This window comes from Rhinatrema bivittatum, chromosome 2, assembly GCF_901001135.1.
Source record: "Rhinatrema bivittatum chromosome 2, aRhiBiv1.1, whole genome shotgun sequence".
NCBI lineage: Eukaryota > Metazoa > Chordata > Amphibia > Gymnophiona > Rhinatrematidae > Rhinatrema > Rhinatrema bivittatum.
The window spans coordinates 130,596,862-130,618,630 of NC_042616.1; positions in this window are offsets into that span (position 1 = coordinate 130,596,862).

A 21,769-nucleotide genomic window follows, 5' to 3' on the forward strand; every position below is an offset into this window, starting at 1 on the left:
GCTAGGCCAGTTAGCCTGCAATAAATGTAGTGGGCCATACGTGAAAGCCCTAGCAAACATGCTAAACTAGTTTGAAAATACATTAGTGTGTATGCACTAAATTAGCCATATGCCTCTAATTGAAGGAACATCATATGCACATTTGGGCCGATTCAGTATGGTGCGCTCAGCCGAGCGCACTTTTAGCCCCAGTTTGGCTGCGCGTTTTCGACGCGCTATTTTTACCCCTTATACAGTAAGGGGTAATAGTGCGTCGAAAATGCGCGGCCAACCCTCCTGAAACTAATAGCATCCGCAACATGCAAATGCATGTTGATGGCCCTATTAGTTATTCCTGTGCGATACAAAAAGTAAAATGTGCAGCGAAGCCGCACATTTTACTTTCAGAAATCAACGCCTGCCCAAACACAGAAGTTAATTTCGGCCGGCACAGGGAAAGTATACAGAAAAGCAGAAAAAACTGCTTTTCTGTACACTCTTCAACTTAGTATCATAGCGATATTAAGTCCGAGGCCCCAAAATTTAAAAAAAATTAAAAATTAAAAAACAAATTTTTTAAATCTGCCCACGGCCTGCGGGTTGGAAGACGGACGCTCAATTTAGCCAGCGTCCATTTTCCAAACCTGTGGCTGTCAGTAGGTTTGAGAACTGACGCCGGTAAAATTGAGCGTCGGCTGTCAAACCTGCTGACAGCCGCCGCTTCTGTCAAAAAGGAGGTGCTAGGGACGTGCTAGTGTCCTTAGTGCCTCCTTTTTCTGCGGGTCCTCATTTAAATACTCTATCGCGCACCCAGGAAAGTGGCCTGGGCGTGTGTCGGGAGAGCGGGCGCTCGCCTTGGAGCGCCGGCTCTCCCGCGGTTTTTACTGTATCGGCCCGATTAAGCTTTATCAGAAGGATAAAGGACGACTGGGTTTTCAGGATATCTCTAGTAAATATGCAAAACAGAGATGTTCATGCACGCTGCCTCAACTGCATGCAAATATATTGCATGCATTTTTTGTTAGAGATATCCTGAAAATTCGACTGATTTGAGGCTTTTGAGGACCATGGGTTCCTATTTTTGCAGGTACCTCGTTTTTAAAATTGGACTCAGACTAGGTATTAACTATTTAGCTGAAACACCAATAAAGGGCTCCCCTAACAGGATATATTGGTGTGGCAAGGGGAGGGGGTTCCATAAGAAAGAGATAGGGCTGCTGCTGCATATAGTACCTATGGCACATGGTATGTTCCAGAAGAGTGTGAATCCCTGTATTTTTAGCCTTAATAGTAGTACCCAAGAGATGTAGGGAGCGTGCACTAGAGGACTTGTGCTCAGCTCAGTCAGATTAAAGCTGGCATTCAGTGTGTGAAGGAGCATGAGATTGGCTGCTTTCAGCGAGTTGAACTTAGACAGAAATGAGGTAGCAGAAGCTTTTTGGAGTATATGAGTCATAAAATCCTTCCCTTGGGTAATCTGGGGAGAAGCCACATGTTTTAAAATCCTCACATTTTTCTCTGACTAGCAAATCTGAAGTTGGAGTAAGATGCATCAATGAATGTACTATTGAACTGTAAACTGTTATCCTGAAGCTCTAAATCAAAACTTGCAGACCCTCAGGAATTATTTCCCTAAACAAAGGATTAGAGTATAGGAAAGAAGGAGGAGAGACCGAGAGAGACAGAGCAACAGGGACAGAGGAGGAGATGATAGAGGAGAGACACCAGCACACACGAGCACTTGAAACATAATTCTGCATTTATTTACACAAAACAAATGATTTTCCAAGCAAATGTTTCTCAGACGATAATCCTTTCCTAACACTACTGAATACTTCTAATTTTGTACAATACATTGCTGTCACAAGTGAAAACAAAGGGCCATCCCATAAGTTCTCCTGCATGTGGTTCTGTGTGCTGCAAGGTTCTCACATTCTGCAAGACAGGTTTCACAGCAGAGACAAGGCAGCAGCAGGTAAAGGCTTAAGTCCTCTACAGAAACCATTGAAGGGAAACTCAAAGGGATATTATGAGGCAGTTTCTTACCATCCTCTAGCCTTCCTACTTCTGGCCCATGCTCCTCTGAGATGGCCGCTCCTGCATGGCATGGATGGAGTGGACGCTGCGGAGATGTGTATGGTGGTTGTGGTATGGGGATTGCTTTAGTGGATGGGATACACGGTGGGGTTGTCAATCATCTGAACTTGAAATACGGGCATGTGGTGAGGGCCATTGTTATCATTTCTATGATTACAGTCTGTTCAAAGACAACTGAAGGCATGCAGAGGCTTCAGCATGAATTGTTGCCAAAACATCACTGCTGCCCCAACACCACAGGGTGCTTGTAGAAGAGGGATGATCAGGCGGTATCTTTCTGACTCGGGGCTGACAGATTTCCCTCCCCTGGCATCAATGGCACGGTTGTATCAGGGCTGGCTGATGCACCTTCTGATGGCAGTCGTTATCCTCTTTGGCAGACCTTTGAGGCCTGTGCTTTTGGTCTGGACTTTCTTCTGGAATTCTCTTCTTTTCCTTCATTTACTGTTCTGTGGCCCAGATACTCTTTGGCTTCTTTCCTGAAACACTGACAACCACCTCTTGTACCAGGCTTACTTTTATATACTTTTTCAGTGAGAGGAAGACTGCACATGTACTTGCTATTTACCTCACAGATGCTGTGAGCTCAAGGTACAGTTTGAAGCTTTAACATGCACATTAATTGTGTGCTCACAATATTGTGTAAAATATGAAAGCATGCACACTAAAATTTAGTGCATAGTCCAACAAGCAGCTTTTTAATTTTTTTTACCAACACACATACATTTTTTTTTTTATCATGCATTACAGTGCCTGGGCCCCTGTATGAACATGTGACATTATACCAGGCCTTTTAACTGCTGGAACCTAGTATGATTTTTGCAAGGTAACCTAACCAGTCTTTGAACACTGCAGCTTTAATTCACCGTAATCAGACTAAATTGTAATAGAAAACAAGACATATTTTAATTTTAAAAGGTTTTTCCAAGCCCATCCGGTGGCTCAGTGGTGGAGCTGTATACTATTAATGCAGATGGACTTCGGTTCCATTCCTGGCTTAGAACTTCTGCTCTATTGGTTGGCCAGGGCCGGGGTTGTTGTGGAGACAGGGAGGGTGACACCTAGTGGATGGATTCAGAGTTCAAGTTTGCAGAGTTCTAGAAGGAGCCTTGGTCTATGACCCTTGAGGGCTGTCACTGCCATGACTGGGCTAAAGTAAGTTGGGAAGAGACACAAAATAAGGGGAAAATATCTATGGCTAGCTATGACTGAAGGCTCATGTTCATATTTGTGTCAGATTCAGACCTGCTTCTGATTGAGCTGGAAACCCAAACGATCAGGAGTAAACAATCTTTTTTTCCTTATCAAGAAAAGTTATCAATCATGACATACTTTATTTTGATGGTGCTTCTAATATGCAAATATAATTCCATACAATATTTAAGACATTTTGAAATCATGCATTTTTGTCAAACGTGGCATTGTCTGGTACATGCATAATTATGATTATTACAATTCCCTTCTCCAAAATAAAGAAGTAATTAGTGCTGGTCATGCACTGAAACATTGTGGGTTACATACTTCGTTTCTGGAGGAAATTTGTGCATAGTATTTTAAATATCTGCAAAATTCTGCATGTGTTATTTGTCAAAATAATACAATATAATCACTGGCTTTAAGTAATTAATTTAAAATACAATGCAGGAAAAAAAAGATACAGAATTTGAAATTTTGTATGCAGAATTCCTCCAGGACTACTGGAAAAGTGCAGTATAAGGCCTATCCCCTTCCAAGACTTAAATCCTCTCAGCTCTTTTCCCCTCTAGCCTGCTAGCTCTCCATCCCACCATTCTCTCTCACATGCTCTCTCCACCTCTTTCTCCCCAGCTCAGGCTCAACCCCCATCTCAACTCTCTCTTACCTGCCAGCCTAAACCTCTAGCTCTTCCTCCCCTCCACCCCAAGTTCAACTCCTCCAGCTTTCTGTCTCTCTCCCCTCATCCCAGACTCAACACATTTCCTCCCAATTCTCTCACACACACAAGGCTCAAACCCCTCACCACCACCCCCCCCCCCCCAGCTTTCTCTCCCCACCTTAGGCTCAATATCTCCATCCAGCTCTCTATCTCCCCCCTCCAGTCTCAACACCCCCCCCCCCAGCTCTGTTTCCCTCATACCCCAGGTTCACATATTTAGCTTGGCTCAATCTTGAGCATCAATTTTTGAGGAGCTGCCTCATCAGGTCTGCCAGCTCCTATGGTCACCATTATCCTGGGCTGTGAAAGATAAGAAGCTCTGTGCTAGTTAAAAATACCAACACTGCCCCCCTCCCCCCAAACATGCTAGCCTTCCAACCAGAGGCTCCCCCCCCCTTGGGAGAGAGACACAGCTGCCAGCACCTATAGCATCAGAGTCTGCGTCAGAGAGACTGAATCAAACTATGGGGGAGAGACAGGAGGTACAGGAAAGGAAAAGCCAGAGAAGTACCTGGAAGTGAGGACAGTATTGAGTTTAATGGCAGCAAAGAGCAGGAAAGCTGCTGCCAGCCAGCTACCTCAGGAGACGGGATCATCTGCACTGCAGAGGATAGGAGGTGCTGCAGATGGGGAAAAACCTGCAGCCCTGGCATGAAGAGACCACGACCTGCGTCTTCCAGCCGGCACGGGCTTATGCTGCCTCCCCGTTCTTCTTCTGCTGGCTGATGCTCCCGTGGCTGATTCTGCTCTCAGAATATAAAAATCTGCACAGGTGGGGAATTCAGAGTAAATTCTTTGTTGTAATAGTTGCACAGAATTCTCCCAGGAGTAATTCTCTCACTCTGATTAGTAATGGGGCCTTGCAGTGTGGGGAGAAATACAGCTTCATTTTATTAAGTAACACACGCAGCAGGGTGACATGGGGAATAGCCATTTTAGCAGGTCTGATGGCCAAGAAACACTTAACAGCCTGGGAGCTCTGTTGCAATGAGAAGTCTTTCCTTGCAGTCGTAAAACTCTTTATCTGTATTAATCTGTTTATTTTTTTTCTGCTTTTTAATTTGCTTAATGGACTTTAGCCCAAGTCTGCTCTAACGCTCAGAGGAAAGTAAACTCTGTAATTCCCTGGGGACTTTATAGTCACGTTAAGCACTTTGTGTTATGTTGTGAAGAAAGTCAATAGTGGACCCTTGGGCCGGCTGATATGGACGACGTCCACAGTTGGTAATGAGCCGGGAGGCGGAGCTTAGCTGGAGCTGAAGGATGACGTCTTCACCCTGGAAACCCGAGACCCCCCCAGGAGGGGCCCGTAGGGGTCCGAGTCGCTGGGACTTAGGAGAATCGTGAAGAAATCCGAGGATCGTGGCTGGCTGAAGGCAAGGAGAATCGTGAAGAAGTCCGAGGATCGTGGCTGGCTGAAGGCAAGGAGAATCGTGAAGAAGTCCGAGGGTCGTGGCTGGCTGAAGGCAAGGAGAATCGTGAAGAAGTCCGAGGGTCGTGGCTGGCTGAAGGCAAGGAGAATCGTGAAGAAGTCCGAGGGTCGTGGATGGCTGAAGGCAAGGAGAATCGTGAAGAAGTCCGAGGATCGTGGCTGGCTGAAGGCAAGGAGAATCGTGAAGTCGGAGCTGGAGTCAAGGCGCAGCAGGAACGAGCTGGAACCTGAGCTGGAAGCAAGGCACGGCTGGAACAAGCAGGAACCAGAGCTGGAAGCAAGGCACAGCTGGAACAAGCAGGAACCAGAGCTGGAAGCAAGGCACGGCTGGAACAAGCAGGACCCAGAGCTAGAAGCACGGCACGGCTGGAACAAGCAGGAACAAGGCAACTAACCACTCAAGGAGCGACCACGTTGCAAAGGCAAGGTAAGGCAGTCAGACGCTGGTTTAAATAGCCAGCCAGCGTCTGACGTCAGGAACGGGGCGTTTCAGCACTTCCGGGTGCTGGACCTTTAAGAGCCCCCTCCTCGCGCGCGCGCGTGCCCAGGCAGTGGGAGGAGTCAGGCTCGACCTTCGGCGGCGTCTCCACGTGGAGGGAGACGCTGCCATGCGGCCCTACAGGCCCCAGACGCGGCGGATCGCAGCAGCCCCGGGGGAGCCGGCAGAAAGGTAAGGACCCGGTCGCTAGCCTGGCGACCGGGACCGCAACACTTTGATAGATTATTTTTGTCTGCCTTTTTTGTTTGTTGCAGCTACTGAGCCCATGAGTGCAGAGCTCACACAGCCCCCACCACCAACCTCTGAGTCAAGGCATACGTTGGCAAAAGATATTTTTTCACTTCCTTCTCTGCTTATCTGCCAATTGAAACTTTTTGGATTATTACAAATTGTGGAGAAAGTTACAGTTTTAGAAGACATAAATGGGAAAACTCTTGTCACTGGCAAGATTGGGACTGCAGATGGCAGTTGCTCCCAGATCTTGGGATTTCTCTCTTGATTTACCGCACCGTCAGTTTTCAGCATCCCCTTTCCAAGAAAGAAACATGCAGTGGTTTTGTTGCTTACGCTTTGGATAAACACAGTACATTCATTTTTGTCAAGATCAGTTATTGTGATGTACAAAACAGAAAAATGTGGATCACTGAAGACAGGAACAGATAAAAATAAAAAGTCAAACATGGCAGCCATTTGTGGACATGGGATGGAGTGCGCCCAATATGGCACCCAGCAGATCACCCATTTCCTTTCTTCTTCCTCCTCTTACCTGGGTTCTTCGTGATACTGGGAAAAAGCCCACCAAAAGTTCAGACACAGCCAGAGAGTGGGAAAGGGGGTGCCGTAATTTGCTGCTGCATTTACAAGAGCTTGGACCCACAGCAAACTGTACTGGCATAGACGAATGACAGAGAAGTGGCAGCACTCAACAGTAGAGATGGAAGTGGCTAACCCTGGCAGAAGCCTTCAGAGAAGGCAGTAACTGGAAGTCCACAGAGCAGCAATATGTCAGTGTTTGAAAAAATTGAACCCCTGCATCTGATCAGTCTCTGGGGGAGAAACAGATAGCAATCTTGATATTACAGACTTGAAGTGAAAGATTGGCCATGGGTGTTATGGCATGCAAGTGTCAGATTTCTGGATCTGTCTGCTACTGAAGGTGACTGACACAAAAAGACGTTGAATTAGCAAAAGTCCGAAACTTGTGAGCAGCAGTGCCAATCATCAGAGCTTCAATTCTGGCTACTGCTTGGAAGTTTTTTAAAGGTGGCTAAGCTTACAGACTTCGCAGAATACTGGAGCAGACCATTTTTCTGCCAGGAGTAGGGGAGTCATTATAGATTCTAAACTGCTGGTAATATAAGAATGCTGCATTGACCTTTTTGGTATGTCTCAAACACTAGAGGTCCTGTTAGGGCCCTTAAATCCAATGGGGTTGTGCTGGCTTGATTAATTTCAAGGCCTAGCAGTCACACTGATCATAAAGTAGTCTTCCACCATGAGGTCTGGTGGTTCGAATACTCAAGTGCCGTTCCCGGGCCCTCATCCAGCAGAGACTCCCTGCCAATGTGGCATCATGCTAAAAAGTCAAACATCAAGGGATTAATATCCCTGTCATTGTACACAGAAGCCAAGGAGAAGTGAACAGATTCTGCCTGTTTCTGAGATCCAGCAGATATCTAATGATCAGCTGGACTCTTTGGGGACAGGGTTTCTGATATCATAGTGGATGATTGGGATGCAGTGATCACTGAATGTTGTGGCTCGGTATTAGAGCACAGGAGGTTCATTCTCAGGTAAAGAACTTAGTCTTCATGAAACTAACTTTCTAAAAGTGAGGAGTACCTTAAGGAATCATTAGCTAGATGGGGAAAATCTAAGAGAAGTAGACAAGAAGTGGATAAAACTAAAAGGAGATATTGTAAGGGCAACTAATCTTTTTGTTGGGAAAGTAAAGAAGAGGTAAGAAGAAAAGGAGGCTGCTATGGTTTTCTTTAGCAGTAGTTGAAAAGGAAAGAAAAAAATGGTTAGTGTCATAAACCTCAAAAGATTGCAGAAAGAGGAAGACAGACAGCAATATCTGGAAAAGATAAGAGAAGCTGGGAAAAAATTAGGAAAGCAAAGATGTAAATGGAAGAAAAAACAGCAAATATGGTAAAACAGGTGGACAAGGTTTTTTCAAATATGCCAGTGACTGAAGGAAATGGGAAAGTGGCATGTAAAACTCAAAGATGAAGGGAGAAATATGTAGAGGTTAACAAGGAGAAAGCAGAATTATGTAATAAATATTTCTGTTCACTGTTCACTGAGGAAGGGCCTTGAGTAGCTCGAGAGAAAACAGGCACAAATAGGATTGGAAGTGATTTTCTGAAGATGATTGCTGCATCCGTGGACCCTTGGCCCGAGGTGTTATTGGCGCCACCTGTGGGGGAAACCACCACTACCAGCCCACATTCCCTGCAGGTTGAGCCTTTGGGTACCGGGGCCGGCTGCTCTTAGGTGGGCCTCTGCATGGATGATCCCAGTGAGTAGGTGAGAGCACACGGTAACAACCAGGAGAGAGAGAGAGGTCGGAGGCCTGATGCCAAGGGCGGCACTGATCCAGTCCAGTAGCCCAGGCTGGATGGAGAGCATGGCCAGGCTTGACCCAGAAGAGCAGAGGGATGAGGAAAGGCCGCGTCCGGAGCAGAGGCCCGAGGTGAGCAGCAGAGAGCGTGGTCAGGTGTAGTCCGGAGATCAGAGGCAGGCAGCGGCAAGTGAGGTCAGGTACAGTCCAAGGGTCAGAGGCAGGCAGCGATAAGCGAAGTCAGGCCCGGTCCAAGGTCAGAAACAGGTAGCAAGAACGGAAGAACTGGAACAGCAACTACAGGAACTCAAGCAAGCGAGAGCAAGGAGACCTGTTGCCAAGACAAGCTCTGAGTGTCCAGGCTTGCCTTATATATGCGACGTCATCACTGGGAGCTGCGGGGCTGCACCACTGGCGCAGCTCCGCAGTCCCGCACTGGTTCAGTGGCGCAGCCCCGCACTGGTTCAGTGGCGCAGCTGTGGGGCTGCGCCACTGAACCAGATTTAAAGGGGCCATGGCGGTTTCCCGCCATGGCCCCTTTAAATCTGGTTCAGTGGCGCTCGTGCGCGCCTAGGGGCAGGGACCGGACAAGGCGGCATGACATTGCTCCCTTGCCATGGCTGGGAGGCAGCCCACATGGAGGTTGAGGCGGCGGCATCCCTCCGATGTGGAGGAGCTGAGGGGTAGGCTAGAGCCGAGCTGGGGAGCCGGGAAGCGGCAGGACTGTGACTTGATCCAGTGTGCCCTGCCAGGGCGTGAAAGGCTGCGTCCCAGGCCTGGTGCCAAGAGGTGAGGATGGGCCTCTTGGGACCAGGAATTGTAACAATGATTTTCAGAAGACTGTGTTCATGAGGAGCTAACTAAACTAAAAGTAGATAAAGCAAAGGAGCCGGATAGGATGCATCCAAGGATTTTAAAGGAACTCAGAAATTCTGGCAGCTCTTCTGGCTGACTTTTCCAATATGCCTGTAGAGTCAGGAGTAGTTCCAGAGGATTAGCAATAGGTAGATGTGGTTCTTCTTTACAAAAGAGGAAATGTTGCGGTTGAGGACCCAGCTAGGCTGGGGAACCCCCATGGGAACAGTCCTGGGCTATAGGGCAAGACAGAACTAAGTTAGGGAATCTTCAGCTTATACCAGCCACCTTCCCACAGATTGAGCCCTTGGATTCTGGTGGCTGGTAGGACATAGACAGGGGCTTGTGCTCAGGCTAGTGCTAGACTGGAGCTGTGGCAAGGCTGGAACCAAAGTCAGATGTGTAACTGGAGACTGGAATCTGATGTAGAAAGGCATGGCACACTGAAGCAGGCTGGGACACTGGAACAGGCTGGAACCTGGAGATCACTAAGCAAGGCAAAAGCAGAAGGCTTGGGAAAGCCACAGAGCAACCTTGGAACTCAAAGGCTTGGGAAAGCCACAGAGCAAAACCTGGAACACAAAGGCTTGGGAAAGCCACAGAGCAACCTTGGAACACGAAGGCTTGGGAAAGCCACAGAGCTACCTTGGAACACTGTTAGGAATCTGTGTTGCGGTCTCCTAAAAGAGGGAGGAGATAGCAATCGGTTAAAGATCTGCTATCTGATGGGAGGAGCAATCAGATAGGAGCAGCAATCTGTTAGGAAAGCTCTGTGATGGAGCTGTGAGGTAGCAATATTGGAGTGTCTCAGATATCGTCTTGCTAAGGAGTAGCAATCTGTAATGAATCTGATATAGTTATAGGTGAATCCTTGGGCTGGTGGCAGATGACCACACCCCTGGGGGGATGTCCCGAGAGGGACCACTGGCTAGGCTTGAGTATGGAGACAGATACACACTAGTTCTTTTATTAAACAGGTTTTTGAAACCACCAGAGGTAGTGAGCTGATATGCCTGGCAGGGCTGTAGTCCCTCAGGTACTGGAACAGCGATCCAGGATGGCTGAGCTGTTGAGAAACTTTAGAAAGTGAGTAGGCAGAGTAGGCAGAGTTCATGAACAGAACTAGATGACAAAACTCACATAAGAAAGCTCAGGAGCTGGAAAGATTTAGGCCCTCGAGGAGCGAGAACCTGGTTCCAGGGAAAACTCTGAGAGAGCGCTGGTAACTCACAATTGTTTGTAGCAGCTGCTCCGAGGAGGCAGAGTAGCTTTGGACAGCCAAAGCGAGTCCTTGCTAACCCAGTTTGTTAGCAAAATAGAGACCTTTAAATATTGGCAGCGGATGACGTCATCTCAGGGGACGCCCCTGAGGTTCGCGCTATTGCTGGTACTTCAATCAGAGCGCGCGCCCTAGGTCTTCAGGCAACATGGTGGATCTGCAACATCGAGCCAGTCCGGGGATGCTGGAGGGAGACGGCATGGAGACGCCACGGCAGCCAGCCATCCATCAGACCTGGAGGGAGTCACCACAGAAGTAAAGAGGGCGGAGTGAGGGCGTTGAGCAGCGACGGTCGCAACAAACACAAAGGCTTGGGAAAGCCACAGAGCAACCTTGGAACACGAAGGCTTGGGAAAACCACAGAGCAACCTTGGAACACAAAGGCTTGGGAAAACCATAGAGCAAAACTTGGGACACGAAGGCTTGGGAAAGCCACAGAGCAACCTTGGAACATGAAGGCTTGGGAAAGCCACAGAGCAAAACTTGGAACACAAAGGTTTGGGAAAGCCACAGAGCAACCTTGGAACATGAAGGCTTGGGAAAACCACAGAGCAACCTTGGAACACGAAGGCTTGGGAAAGCCACAGAGCAACCTTGGAACACGAAGGCTTGGGAAAGCCATAGAGCAAAACTTGGAACACAAAGGCTTGGGAAAACCACAGAGCAAAATTTGGAACACAAAGGCTTGGGAAAGCCACAGGGCAAAACTTGGAATCAGAAGGCTTAAGGAAGCCACCGGGCATTCAGAGACATGGGGCTAAGCAGAGAGCCAAGCAAACTCGATGACAAAGCTCTGAGCATTATCAGAGGCAGGTTAAATAGTCTGGACTCTGCTGAGTCATGGGATCATAGTGACTATGAGTGGAGAAGAGGGTAAGAGCAACTCCCTGAGGACATCTGGTGGTTGGGAGGCTGGCAGCTGCATGACATGCAGAATCATAACAGGAAGTAAGGAGGAGGCCAGGAAATACAGGCTGGTTAGTCTGACCTCTGTGCTAAGTAAAATTAATGGACTTGCTGCTAAGAAAAAATAATTCAGTTTCTGGAATCTAATGGCTTACATGATCCGAGGCAGCATGGTTTTATCACAGGTAGGTCTTTTCTGATTAATCTGATGAATTTCTTTGACTGGGTAACCAGAGAGTTGTATGTAGTCTATTTGGATTTCAATAAGGCCTTTGAAAGTGTTCTGAATAGATGACTTATAAATAAACTGAACACCCTTGTTTTAGGCCCTAAAGTGACTGGGTTAGAAACTGGTTGAATCTGAGGCAACCAAGGGTAGTGGTAAATGAAGCCCACTTGGAGGAAAGGAGCATTATGAATGGTGTGCCACAAGGATCAATCTATGGACCAGTTCTTTTAAACATTTTTTAAGCAATATTGCAGAATGACTATCGTGAAAGATTTGTGTTTTTTTTGTGAATGATACCAAAATGTGAAACAGGGTAGACATCCAGGAAGGTGTGGAAAACATGAGGATGGATCTAGCAAAGTTTGAAGAATGGTCTAGAGTCTGGCAGCTAAGATTTAATGCTTAAAAAATGCAGGGTCATGCATTTGGGCTGCAAAAACCCAAGAGAGTGATATTCTATCGGAGAGAAATTCTTCTATGCATGAAACAAGCACAAGATCTGGGGGTGATTGTATCTGATGAACTCAAATTGGCCAAATAGGTAGATAAGGCAAAGGCAAAATTCAGAAAGATGCTTGAGTGCATAGGGAGAGAAATGGTCAGTAGACAAAGGAGGTGATATTGCTCTTATATAAGTCTCTTGTGAGACCTCATTTGGAATACTGTGTACAGTTCTGAAAACTACACCTTCAAAGGTCAGTCCAGAGGGTGGCAACTAAAATGGTCAGTTTTCTTTTTTGTAAAGTGCATTTGGGACAGTATTAAAGATCTAAACATGTGTGCCATAGAGGAAAGGTAGGATAGGGAGGATTTGATGGAGACATTTAAATACCTCCAAGTTAACAATGTATAGATGGCAGGCCTCTTTTAATAGATAGGAGGCTTTGCAACAAGACATCATGGGATGAGGATGAAAGGGGGCAGACTCAGGCGTAATCTAAGGAAATATGTCTTTACAGAAAGGATGGTGGATGCATGGAACAGCATCCCGGTTGAGGTGGTAGAAATAAGGACAGTATCTGAAATCAAGAAAGCATAGGCAAGCACAGTGGATCTCTGAGGGCAGAGAAGAGATTATAGAGCTGAGCAGTTCCTATAGATGAGCAGACTAGATAGGCCATATGGTCTTTTCCTGTCTTCATGTTTTTATGTTTCTCTATTTCTTTGATTTCTCAAATACAAGATGAGGTTGCATGACATGGTAAGAGACCTACAACTCATGTGGGTGCAGACCCATGTTTGGAGAGTGTTCTCTTCCACTAAGGAAGTGAAAATGATAGGCAACAGGAGGACCTATTCAAAGGAGGACATGGATGTGAAATAGTCTGCCCCACTGGAATATCCCATCTCTATTCTTAAAGATTTTCTGAATCAGTATCAGAGGTTGAGTCTAAAAGGTTGGGTTAGAGGGGAAACTGATAGGCAGAGGAGGAGGGGAAGACAGGGAGAAGGAGTGTCACAGGGTTTCTAGGTTTCTAAGAAAAAGGGGAACATATTTTTAATGTCCTTAAAGAAGTTAGTCAAGCAATTAGAATATTGGTTCTCAAGCTCAATTCTGAGAATTTACCACCAGTATGGTTTTCAGGATATCCACACTGAATATAGATGAGATAATTTTGTCTACAGTGAATGCAAATATATCTCATGCATATTGTATTTATTGCAGTTGACTTGAAAACCAAGCTAGCCAGTGGGATCAAGAACTGGGGATGAGAACCACTGAACAAGGGAAAACAAACAAGGATAGGGTTGAGGATAGATCTAGAAAACTGAGGAGCACTAAGAAGGCAGTTTCAGGGTAATGGAAGACTCAGATATTTATCTATTTATTTATTTATTTGACAGCTTTTCTATACCGTCGTTTAGTAATACCATCACAACGGTTTACAAGTCGAACAATAAAGAACATAAAATACAAAATTTCTAATTAAAATTAATAATAAAATAAAATACTAAAAAGTAAAATTAATAGTAAAAATACTAAAAAGTCAAATAGCAGTTCTGACTTAAAGAAAGGCTCCAGTGACTCAAACAGGGTTCATTGACGCTAATGACTCAAGGGATGAAGCTAGTATGCAATCGTTTGCTGGCCCCAAGAGAATGTAGGCTGTCCAATTACTCCTCTTTTCAATCAAATCCCTTCCAAAATTAAAAATCTGGAAAAGGTAGTGCTGAGATATTTTCTTCTTATTGTAAGAACAGGATGATGATGAAATATTAGCATGCAAGAAAAATAAGGGGAATTATAAAGAAAAGAGGCACAGAGTACTGTGAAATGTTATTAATTTTGTCTTACCATTTCATATTTAGACAAATGTGATTGGCAAAAATGACCCTAGAGCTAAGTTCATCCTGTTGGGCTTATTTAGACATGATCATTAGGGCACATAGAACATATTGGGGCTGGGACTGGATAAATTATTAAAGGTAATTTCAATAACATATAGTCAGGGAAAAGTCTGTGGGGTGTGATGAAATGCTCAATGGCTCGTGACTAAATGTGATGACATCCCTATAGACCAACTTTATTATAGCAGGCACATAGATATAGGATGGGAAGTTTTCCATGTAGCATTCCTTCAGTGATCCAGACAATGCTTTTTTGGACATTTCAGGTCCCTTCCCTCATGATTTAATGGAAATGTGGCAAGTTTATGAAGTTATTTTAATGTGAAGCAGTGTGTGTGTGTGTGTGTGTGTGTGTGTGTGTGTCAGGATGCCCATAGATTTACCTGTGGGTGCAATCATCCACAACAAGCTGTTCCCAAAAATGAATTAATAAAAGAAGTAGGCTGCAGGTAGAGATGACTCCTGAAAGAACCCAGAATTTTCAGTAATTTATTTCATTAGTTTATTATGTTTGGGTGGCTAACCTAATATCCTAACCAAAAAGAAGATGAATCATTGTAGAGGGTTTTAGGGACAGGTAGAAACATAGCAACATAGAAAGTGATGGCAGAAAAGGACCCTACAGTCCATCCAGTCTGCCCAGCAAGCTTCCAAAGTTATCAGTTTCCCATACCTATGTTACTCAGACCGCCAAGGTCAGAGCTCTTTTTGGTTACTGTCTGAGACCAATTTCCCTCCCCCCCCTGCCGTTGAATCAGAGAGCAATGTGCAGTGTTGCAGTTGCATCAGAAGTGTAGTATCAGGCTTTTGGTTAAGAGAACTAATCGCCGCATCAAGCAAGTTACCCCCACCAAGCAAATTACCCCCACCAAGCAAGTTACCCCCATGCTCATGTGCTTTCTCAGACCCTACAGTTCATGTCTTTGTTGGTTGCTGTCTGAATCTAATTCTTGCTTGCCTCTTTTCTCCCTGCCATTGAAGCAGTGAGCAATGATGGAGTTGCATCACATTTTGAAGTCTATTTTCCAAGAGCAGAATCTGCCACACCAGCAGTTACCCACATGTGACGGCTGATTTGTTAAGGGTAGTAACCACCACACCAGCAAGATACCCCCATGCCTTATTTCATTCCACTCCCCCTTGTCTTTAGGGATCCACAGTGTTTATCCCATGCCTTCTTAAAATCTTGCACTGTTTTTGTCTTCACCACCTCCTCCGGCAGGGCTTTCCAGGTATTCACCACCCTCTCTGTGAAGAACTATTTCCTGACATTGGTTCTGAGTAGTCCTCCCCAGAGTTTCATTTCGTGACCCCTAGTTCTACTGGATTCATTCCAGCGGAAAACTGTTGTTGATCGCGCATCATTAAAACCTTTCGTGTATCTGAAGTTCTGTAGCATATCTCCTCTGCTCCTCCTCTTCTCTAGGGTATACATATTTAGGTCTTTCAACCTCTCCTCATATGTCATTTGATGAAGACCTCTCAGCATTTTGGTCGCCCTTCTCTGGACCGCCTCCATCCTGTCTCTGTCCCTTTTGAGATACGGTGTCCAGAACAGAATACAGTACTCCAGGTGAGGGCTCACCAAGGACCTGCACAAGGGGATTATCACTTCCTTTTGTTAGTAGATATCCCTCTCTCTATGCAGCCCAGCATTCTTCTAGCTTTAGCTATTACCTTGTCACATTGCTTCGCCATCTTTAGATCGCTAGACACTACCACCCCAAGGTTCTCTCCTGTTCCATGCACAGCAGTTCTTCATCCCCTATCGCATACAGTTCCTTCAGATTACCATGTCCCAGATGTATGACTCTGCACTTCTTGGCATTAAATCCCAGTTGCCATATCTTCGACCACTGTTTAAGCTTTCTTAAATCACGTCTCATTCTCTCCACTCCTTCTGGCATGTAGACTCTGTTGCAGATCTTAATATCATCCACAAATAGACAAACTTTACCTTCTATCCCTTCTGCAATGTCACTCACAAAGACATTGAACAAAACCGATCCCAACACCAATCTCTGTGGCACTCCACTTAACACTGTTCTCTCTTCAGAGTAGGTTCCATTTACCATCACACTCTGTCTTCTATCCATCAACCAATTTGTAATCCATGCCACCACCTTAGCACTCACTCCCAAGCTTCTCATTTTGTTCACGAGTCTTCTATGTGGGACTGTATCAAAGGTTTTATTAAAATACAAGTAGATCACATCAAGCACTCTTCCCTGATCCAATTCTCTAGTCAACCAATCAAAGAAATAAATCAGATTCATCTGACAGGACCTACCCCTGGTGAATCTGTGCTGATGAGGATCGAGCAAGCCACCATATTGTAGGTAGTTTACTATACTTTCTTTCAGCAGAGTCTCCATTAATTTTCCTGCCACCGTGGTGAGGCTAATCGGCTTGTAATTTCCAGCCTACTCTCAGCTCCCACTCTTGTGAAGCGGGACCACCCCACTCTTCTCCAGTCACTGCACCACTCCCGTTTCCAGGGATCTATTGAACAGGTCACTCAGCGGACACCCTCCCCCCCCCCCCCCCCCCCCCCCCCCCCCCCCAGTACAACTCTGAGCTCCCTAAGTATCCTTGGATGAATCTCATCAGGCCCCATTGCTTTGTCAACTTTCAGTTTTCCTAGTTCTTCCCATACATTCTCTTCCACAATCGGGGTTTTATCAAATCCACCCCCATCGACTGGCTTATTAACCAGCGATGCTCCTTCCCCAGGGTCTTCCTTAGTGAACACTGAACTGAAGTATTTGTTTAATATTTCTGCCTTTTCTTGATCTTTTTCCACAATTTTATCCCTTTCATCTTTCAGTTTCACTATGCCATTTCGGACCTTTCTCCTTTCTCTGATGTATCTGAAAAAAGTTTTGTCACCTCTCTTTACCTCTTTGGCAATCCTTTCTTCCGCCAGACATTTTGCATTCCTGATTACTTTCTTCATCTACCTCAGTTTAACCAGATATTCTTCCCTGTGTTCCTCTTTTTGGATCCTTTATATTTCTCGAACACTGTTCTTTTTATTTTTATTTTGTCAGCCACTTCCTTTGAGAATCAGATAGGTTTCCTATTCCTCTTGCTTTTGTTTACTTTTCTAATGTAAAGATTAGTTGCCTTTGTGATCATTCATTTTAGTTTGGCCCACATTTGTTCCACCTCCCCCATTTTCTCCCGGTCTGCCTGTTCCATCTCCAGGAATTTTCCCATTTCAGCAAGTCCATATTTTTGAGGTTCAAAACTCGGGTCTTTGTGTGACTTCTCCGTATCCTATTTGCAATATCAAACCATACCTTTTGATGATCACTGGTGCTAAGGTGGGCCCCCACCTGCACATTTGAGATGCTATCCCCATTTGTAAGCACTAATTCAAGAATAGCTCCCTCCCTCATTGGTTCCATTACCATTTGTTTGAACAGAGCCCCTTGCAGGGCATCCACTATCTCTCTACTTCTGTTAGATTCCACAGAAGGGTCCTCCAGTCTACATCCAGCAGATTAAAATCACCAACAATCAACACATCTCTCTTCCTTCCCACCTTTTGTATGTCTTCAATCAGCTCTCATTCTAGTTCTTCCATTTGAGTTGGAGGCCTGTAAACCACTTCGGTAAAAATAGATTCACCATCCTCTTTTTATAGGACGGCCCATAATGCTACTTCCCTACTCCTATTCCTTGCAGTTCAGTTGCTTGGATATTGTTTTTGACATAAAGAGCTACTCCTCCCCCTTTTCTGTCCTCTCTGTTCTTCCTTAACAAGTTATAACCCGGTATGGCCGTAACCCAATCATGAGATTCTGAGAACCATGTCTCCATAACAGCAGCAACATCCAAGTCCACCTCCACCGTTAAGGCTTGCAGGTCGGGGATTTCATTCTGTTTACTGCTTTTCTTGGACTTGGTTTTTGCCTCATTCAGATGAATTTTGTTTCCCCTTCATCCTTCAACCTTCTCCTTCATCCTTCTCCTTTGTTTTTGTATTTGTATTTGTTTTTGAGATTTGGGGGTAATGCTCCACTCTCTTCCTGCCACCCCCGTTGTTTAGTTTAAATGCTTTATGGCATAGGTTCCTTTCATCTGCCACAGACAGATGTAAGCCATCTTTGACATAGAGACCTTTTCTATTTCATAAATTGCCCCAGCCTCCAGTATATCCAAAACTTTGTTCCTTGCACCAAGTTTTGAGCCATGTATTGAATTTGTGTATATTGCTTACTAGTATTTCTTTCCCCTTTCCATGAACAGGTAAGACTTTTGAAAAGGCAATAGTCTTTGCCACGGGACTAATCTGCTTCGCCAGAAACTGGAAGTTTCTCTGTATCACTTGGATGCTGTTTCTAGCAAGGTCATTGGTTCCCAGATGGATGATAATATCAAGTTCATAGTCCTTGCCTTCTTTGATTGCATTGACTATTTGAATAGCATTTCTACTGGCCGAAGATCCCGGAAAGCTTTTGAATATAGTGTTCCCCTTGAAAAGAGTTCCCAAATTAGTGCCTCTGATGATTAAGTCTCCCAGCACAATGATCTTGGTCTGATGGTTGTTGTTTGATTTCTGGAATTTTTGCATGCACTGGGTTTCTTCCTTTTTGTCAAATGCCTCTCCAATCTCCATCACTTTAGCTTCTTCATTGTATAGTACAGAGAAGGCATTTTGTATTTGTGTCACTTAAGAGGGCGTGTGTCTCCTCTTCGCAGGTCTTACTCTTCCATTTGTTCCAGGATTGCTGTATGCTCCTTGTAAATGGGGGAGGGGGAGGGGAAATGTGGGCTTCACACTTATGAAGGATGACTGTCTTTGGGTCACATGTCTTGTCCTACCTGTGCCCACTGTAAACCACTTTTTCATGGGCTTTTGAGTTCTCCTTGGCAATGGTGAAACAGTTCCTGAATTATACTGTAGAGTGGGAGTGTATTCCTTGTTAGTTTCTGATATTTTCTTTATTGCAGCTAATTCAGCTTTAAGGTGAACCATTTCTTCTTTCATGGAAGAGAGTTCTGAACAAATAGGGCAAGCCCTAAGTTTCCAAATGGTTTGCCTTAAAACAAAGGCTCCATATAGTAACCTATGAAAAATACCAGTTCAAAGAACTGTAGATTATTAGTCAATTCAAGTAGATTGCCAGGGAAATTGTTAGAAAAAAAGAAATTGATATGGGTAGATATGGGTAGAACTGCAGGCTCCTTTGAATCAATTGATCTATTCTTGATTATTTAAGACATTATGTAAATTGTTTCAATTTTTATGCAAATTTTATTTTGTAAATCACTTTGAATTTAATGTAAAATAAGCAATAAATCAAGACAAATAAACTAAATTAATACCCAAGCTATCTAAACATCCTAAGTGGGTAACAAATGTAGACATATATTGCCTTTACCAAAATTAATATTGCCCCTCCATATAGCCTCTCTAAGGAAATGTTACAAATCGAGAGGTGGGCCCTTGGTCCGGCGATGAACGTAAGTCCCACCGTTGGAAGGCGAGGCCAATCCCGAGGGTCACTGGCGGTGATAGATGAAGATCTGGATGCAGGCGCCTCCTGCAGGTCGTATAATCCAGATAGCTAGCGCCTCCAGCAGGTCGTGAGAACAGAAGCTGATGCCTCCAGCAGGTTGTTGGAACAGACAAACACAGTTCAGAGATCCAAGCAAGAGGAATATCCACAGCCAATCCAGAGATCTGGTACCAGAGAATTCTCCTCAGCCAGTCCAGGGGTCGAGAGCCAGAAAGTACCACAGCCAGTCCAGGGATCAAACACGGAGGGTCAAATCAGGAACAACGAACAGGAACAACCACAAGAGCCAAGAAGCCTGAGATGCAGACCTTGCCTTAAATAGTCTCCAGCTGTTGGAGCTAGGAACCCATCCACTTCCTGTATGGCCCTTTAATTATCTTCAGCCGCGTCGCATGGCACAGGAACCTCGGTGGGGGTGGAGCCAGAGCGCACCGAGGGATGGCCGACACCATGGCCATGATGGCAGCCCCCGGGAAATCCACCGACGTCGACTACCGCCGGTGAGTAGTTGACGTCGGTGGCTTGGGTTTCCCCGGATGAGTAGCGTGGAAATTCTTGAGCAGTTCCTTATCCAGGATATTAGCAGCAGGTTCCCAAGAATTCTCTTCTGGCCCAAATCCTTCCCAAGCTAGGAGATACTCCCATTTACGGCCTCGTCTCCGGACATCGAGAACTTCCCAGACTTGGTAAGTCGTGTCTTCCTCCAGCTGCAATTGTGGAGACACAGGAACCTTTCAAGAGGGCCATTTGAGTAGCAATGGTTTCAACAAAGATACGTGAAAGGCATTGTGGATATGTAGAGAGGCGGGTAGACGTAGTTGATAGGTTACAGGACCTATTTGTTTAGTCACAGAAAAAGGGCCAATATAGCGGGGAGCCAGTCGCATCGATGGGACCCTCAAATGGATATTTCTGGTGCTGAGCTGCACCTTCTCTCCTATACGAAATTGTGGTGCAGGTCTCCGATGTCGGTCCGCGAATCTTTTAGCCGTATGGGTGGCCCTTTGTAACATCTGTCGGGTGTGTATCCAAAGTTGCTTTAACTGTGTGGCAGTAAGCTGAGCCGCTGGAGAGGGGACAGATAGGGTAGGGGCACCAGTGGTGTAGGTTGTCGACCAAAGACAATTTGAAAAGGAGAAGATCCAGTCAAGGTACAGGTGTGGAAGTTATGAGAGAATTCCGCCCAGGGCAACAATGCTGCCCAGTCATCCTGTCGAGCATTAACATAGGAGCGCAAGAACTGTTTTAGAGTACGATTAGTCCGTTCTACCTGCCCATTGGCTTGAGGGTGAAAGGCGGTGGTGAAGTCTAAAGCAATATGGAACTTGGCACAGAGGTTCCGTGTGATGGGTTATTCTTCCTGGTAAAGGTTCCCCGTGAATGGAAGAAATGATTAATGGCTTTTGACAGAGTCGGGTAGGGATCTGAAGTTTATCCACTATTTCTTGTAAGATGAAGTCTCCTCCGGCTCCCGAATCCACTAAAGCCAGAGTAGTAAATTCCTGTCCTTCAGTACGAAGGGTCACTGGTAAGGTGAGTGGGGGTTTAGGAGATGTGAGGCCTAGGGAAACACCCCCCAAGGTTCCTAGGCCTTGTAGTTTCCCGGACGAATAGGGCAGGTTGCTAGTCGATGTCCGGACCCTCCACAGTACAAACATAGACCCACTTTGCGACGTCTCAGGCGTTCCTCCGCTGATAAGGGACCCCTTCCAAGCTGCATGGGTTCCTCCACAGACCCTTCACTGGTGGAGGTTTCTCGGGGGGTCGCAGAGGTGGATTGAGGAACATGGGAGATAGCTGGCCGTCTCCTCCAACTTATGCTCTCTCGGGCCCTTTCTTGCAGCCGGCGGTCAATTCTAGTTGCTAACTCAATGAGGCTATTTAAGGAGGACGGAAGTTCCCGAGTGGCCAGCTCATCCTTAATTTTGGCTGATAATCCTTCCAGGTAAATGGTCCGAAGGACATTCTCCTCCCAATGAAGTTCGTTAGCCAAAGTACGAAAATCAATATTGTAGTCCGTGAGAGAGCGCCCTCCTTGACGGAGATGAAGCAAGTCAGTAGCAGCGGCGGCTTGTTTCCCTGGTTCCTCGAAGATAGTCCGAAATAGTTCTATAAACTGTGGGAAGTCCTGTAATACT